At 29.9% G+C, this 5,554-nt stretch overlaps 1 protein-coding gene across 1 annotated transcript in view; it reads left to right on the top strand.

The window, feature by feature from the left end:
• LOC134832646 (LIM and SH3 domain protein Lasp) overlaps window positions 1–5,554 on the top strand; it is a 214,399-nt gene that overhangs the window by 168,636 nt on the left and 40,209 nt on the right. The window lies entirely within an intron of this gene.

Genomic DNA, 5,554 nt, shown 5'->3' with positions numbered 1-5,554 from the left:
GTACGATTTCGATACGGCACCATATTTGTTTTTAATTTTTGGCAAACATATTTCGTCACGTGGCAGTGGCTTGGCGAGAAAGCCATCCGGCGGAAAGGGCGGCGGCGGAGGTACGTTTGGCGGCAGGGTGACAGATGACGGCGACGTTGCGGGAGTCATCTTCTCGTGCGGCAAGACGACTTCGTATTCGGATGAGATGACGTGGATGGCATTGAGGTCTTCGGGCATGGCGACGTCAGGTGGGTAACGTTGACGATTTTCGGGTGATTTTAAGTTTAGGCGGAGAACGTGCGTGTCTTTCGCGATGGATTTGAGCTTTTTATCTTCTCGCATGGCGTGGAAATGACCTGCAAAAAATAAAATTATTTCAATTAATTCAAACCAAGCATAAAAAATTTTAGTTGAAAAAACTTAAAAAATTATATTTAACTTAAGACTTAAGAGCCTTAAGCTTAAACTTAATTAAAATATATTTTGACTTAATCTTAAATTTAAGAATCAAATCTGAAAAATTTATTAAATCAAAAATCAAAATAACTTATGACTCAATTATGACTTAAATTTAAGTAAAAGTTGCTTAAGTTTGACTTAAACGCTTAAGTCTAAGAAATTCACTAAATTTAACAAATTTTATGAAAAATTTTCCAAAAATATTAATTGTTTTTCTAAAATTCAGTCGAAAATTCAAAAATGACTTTTGACTTAACTTAATTTATTTTTAAACTTAAGCTTAAGTCAACATATTTTTTTTATATAAATCTAAGTTAAACTTTAAGTCACATAAGTTTTGTAAAGTAAAGCTTAAGTCTTAAGTTTTTGCAGCCCTTAAGTTTATGTACTTAATTTCAACTTTTAAGTTAATTCTTAAGGCATAATTTTAAAAATATCAATATTTTTCTAGAAATTTAGAAAAAATATTTTTTTTTTTAAGAAAAGATACAAAGCTTTGTGAGTTAAAGTTAAATAAATTTTCACTAAAATTTAAGTCAAGAACCTAAATATTTCCTGAGAATGCAAAGCTTATTAAATCTTAAGTCAAAAATTACTTAATTAAGTCTTAAGTCAAAAATTACTTAATTAAGTCTTAAGTCAAAGTTTACTTAATTAAGTCAATGGTTACTTAATTTGACTTAAAACTTAAGCTTAAGCACAATTCACTTAAATTGACTTAAGTTTTTTTTTTATTTTCAAAAACTATAATTTTTTCCAAAATTTGATTAAAAATCCAAAAAAACATTTGATTTATTTTAAAATTTTCTTAAACTTAAGCTTATTAAGTCAAAATAAGAAAATTTTAATTTGAAGAGGTATTTTATCTATTAACTCATTTTTTTTAAATTTTATGTAAAAAAAAATCAAAGTTGACACAGACGACCTCTTCAACATTTTTTTTTTCTTCGAATTGAGGCATTAAACAGAAAATGTAATCACATTTCGCAAGTTTGAACGACATTTACTTCTAAATGTGTAACATTGTAATCATTTGAAAGTAACTTTTAACACAATTTTGCGCTAGTTTCCTATCAGCGCTCGTTTTGCCGTTTCATACACATGTTGCGACATTTGTTTTGCAAAACCGCGTTGCTTGCTACCAGCGTTGAAATTGTGTGTCAACCAACCGAGTTTAATTAAAAAAAGTCACTCTTTTATACAAAAAGAGGTAAAAGTGCACAGAAACTTCTCCACACGGCATTTGCCACAATTCGCCATGGAAACCTGTTCTCCTGTCTCTGGCTGCTTTCGACATTTACTAATGAAATTTATTGCAATTCTCGGTAATTTATTTGTTACTAGTAGAAATTTTGACCGTTAGCGAAAAATAAAATATGGTTTTAACGTGTGCGGAGGGTTTCTTTTTAACTTTAATTAAAGACCAAGGTCGACTGCATGCAACCGAACTCACAAAATTACAAACACTAAATGACGAAAAAAAATTACCTGCGAGGATAGAAAACCGTTTAATTATAATCTTTTTATTACACTCGGACATGAATACAGCAACATAGTGTTATGATGCTTCACATTGAACTTGCAACAGTTGAATTATTTATAATTATATTCAGGTTATTTTCTCGTCGTCGTCGTCTCACTTTCAAAACCAAACGAGCATGAACGTTGCATATCGATCATGTGTTTTGATGTGTGGTTGATATTTTAGATGCTTTTTTCTTGCATTTTTTATGTGATGAATGTCGTTCACTGTGTATGTCGTGTGAATGTGGTAGATGCACTCGGAAAACTTGAAATTGAAATTACGAGCGGTCTCTGGGTGAAAATAATAATTATCGTTACAGTTATTGCGATGCTTTATATTACGATGAGAGTTGTGAGGAAATTAAATAAGCAACATTGAAAAGTTTTAGATGTCATTGCATTTTAATGTTTGTAACTTTATGGGAGTTAAGAGAGACATAATTTTTTTTTGTCAAAATAAGAATTTTAAGTGAAATTTCGGCAACAAGTCATTTAAAAATTAATTGATACCGCAAAAAATCCATTCTATGGAAAATATCACTCGAAAAATTCTTTTAAGACCCCTAAGTCACATTTCAAGGGTCTTTTGAGACCCTTTAAAATTCATTATAAATTTATTACGGACTAATAAAAATATATAAAACACATTATAAACTACAAAATTTCTAAAAAATCATAAAAAAAATTTATTGAGACCTCAGAGAATTTTTTTAAATCATTTGGGACCCCAAAAACATTTACAAGTTCTTTATGTTTTTTTTTACTAAAAAACAATTAAATAACTTTTAAAGTATAAATAATATCAGTTGAGTTATGAGAAATATATTTTGGGACCTCTAACTCTCTAAGGCCCTGGGGAAAAAATAAAAAAAAAATGAAAAAAATTTTTTTCCAAAAAAATAAAAATTTCCGAATTTCCCCATGTAAAAATTTGAGGGCCTTATTTTCAAGACCCCAGGGCCTTAAAAAAAGGTAATTTTGTCCCACTGGGTTCACTTAAGACCCCATAGAAAAAAATAACTTTAAAAAGATTCTCATTTTAAGACCCCTAAAGATGTTTTCGATATACTTGAAATCTTTATAAAATTATTTTTTTCTATGGGGTCTCAAGTGAATCAAGATGAGAGTTAGAGGTCTCAAAAGACCAAGAAGGTTAAATTTTAATCTAGCAGAGGTCAACTTAAGGCCCATAAAAATACATTTTAATTTTTTTTAGGCCCCCTAAGATCAATTGATATCTTTAAAACATTAATTGAAGGTAAAGTCATTAGAAACAACTTTTAGGACCTTAATATTTCGTTTTGATTTACTTTGGACCCCATAGAAAACAAAGGGAATAGAAGGGAACAAGAGATAGAAAGTTTCTGAATTTTTTAGACCCTTAAAGTTATTTTTAAAAACTAAATTTTACTGAAAAAATGTCAATTTAGGAGTCATATGAGACCCCAAAATATGATAAAAAGTCTCAAATGACTTACATTTTTTTGGTAAAATTTCAAAGAAAAAATTTTAGCAAATTTATTAGCTTAAATAATCATTAAAAATCTATTTTAGACCTTTAAAAGCTTTGCCTTTAACATCATTTACCAAAGATAAAATTCACAATAAATTCTCACAAAATTGAAAAAACGTCTTTATTATAAAATTCCATTTGAATTTTAATAGAATCCTTCGATTCGATAAATTAAACTCAATTCTAAAAAATAATAATGCTTTAAAATCACGTTTTCCAATCATTTATTTTTTTTCCTTCCCGCAATAACCTCTTCACCATTCACGCTCATCACCTCTCATTAACAACTTTCTTCCCTCGCGACAAAAAGCATTCAAAATCGCATCAAAATCATCATCATCACCTGTTCGTTCATCTCAATATTCGGCGATGGCTTTTGAGATGAAAAAAAAAATAAGTAAAAAACGTGCGCGAAAGTGATTCAATTCTTTAAACAATATTTACTTTTTATTTGTTTGTGTAGTAAAATAAGCAAGCAAAGCAGCACTGTCACCTCTAAATTTTTATCTGTGTACCTTAACAAATTTCGTAATAACATTTTTTGATCAAGCAATGACGACGATGACATAATGTCATGTAATTTCTTTTTACGTTTATTTGTTTATCATGTGTTTGCGGCAAGACTTTTTCTCTTTCTCAACAACGACAATCAGTGTAAGTGGCATTCAGCATTTTTTTTTTGGTTATCAAATTCGATTACTTGTTACACGTGTTTAGGAGAGCAAAAGAGATTTGAAAAAAGTAAAATTAACCGATAAAATTGTGAAAGAGAAAAAAATTTAAATTAACACTCAGCAACAGATAACTGATAAATATTTCAATTTTCGCAAATAACAACCGTGCAACAACAACTACAATTTCAATTGTAACAGTAAAATTTCCAGTTTGTGCCATTAGAAAACACACATATCGGATTAAAATCAGTTAATTTAAACGTTGGAAACGAGCAGTGTAGTTCCAAACGGTAATTACATGCTGTTTGAAGTAAAGTTAATGCTCCAATGCAGGATTTGAGTTGAATAGAACCATTCAAAAACTGTGTTAGTTGTTTGATAAAAAGCAAAGAAAACTAGTTTTTGCGATTTTTCCTTCTTGAATTTTTTTCTGTCCTACAATTCAAACCGGTCAGTAGGTAAGTATCCGCTTCATGTAATTTTTTATTTCTTTTGCGATTTATCGCTTTGTTTGCTCAAGAGCTGTCATCGCAACGTGAGATAGAAAGTTTTTCAGAATCCAGAGAGGTAGAAAATTCCTCAGATTCCCAACTGAACGTGTATTACGAGTTCAATTGCTCGCATAACTCGATCACCAAGTGAGTAGAGCAGAGCAGAGTAATGCAGAGTGAAAGTTAATAACAATCAAAAATAATAACAATAATTTTATTGACAAGTGCAGCTACATACATTTGTACAAATGCCTGCATATAATTGCATTTAAGTCTCTTTTAAGAGGATTTGATTTTAAAAAATATTTTTGTGTGTCATGAGAGTTATACAAAGTGCTTGTTACACAAAAAAATCACGTATCATGCAAATTTGGAGTAAGAGTACTCTTGCCTGCCATGCCATGACGAAGCAGCACGTGTTTTTCGAGGAGAAATGCCAATCATGTATGATATGGAATTTTTGTCATGATTGTGCATGAGAGTTGTGCAAAAAAAAAAGATCTTTAATTTCATTTACAATTATTGTTATTGTTGTGTTATTAGTGAAAATAAAAACGAAATAATAAAAAAAAAAGTTTTCACCGCAAGTAACAGACCTGACACAGACAATAAATAAATGGATTGCATAATATTCAGAAAATTACGATGACAATGTGGATAGATGTTTGGTATATAGATGGATGGCAGACAATTAAAGTGCTTGTTTGGTGGTAAGGGGACAGGCAAGTAGATTTATGTGCGAATTGTGACAGGTGTTGTTTATTATGGCGAATGTCAGTTTGGACAGATTTTTTTTTTAATTGAAAGAATTTAGTTCAATTTGCGGTAAAAGTGGTAAGTATAATGAAAATTTATTTGGAGGTTTAATTGTTTATGACAAGTTGTCAAATTAATTTAAATTT

Source organism: Culicoides brevitarsis, chromosome 2, assembly GCF_036172545.1.
Source record: "Culicoides brevitarsis isolate CSIRO-B50_1 chromosome 2, AGI_CSIRO_Cbre_v1, whole genome shotgun sequence".
In the NCBI taxonomy this organism is placed as follows: domain Eukaryota; kingdom Metazoa; phylum Arthropoda; class Insecta; order Diptera; family Ceratopogonidae; genus Culicoides; species Culicoides brevitarsis.
Note: the sequence above shows the minus strand (reverse complement) of the source record. Positions and strands in the feature narration are given on the sequence as shown.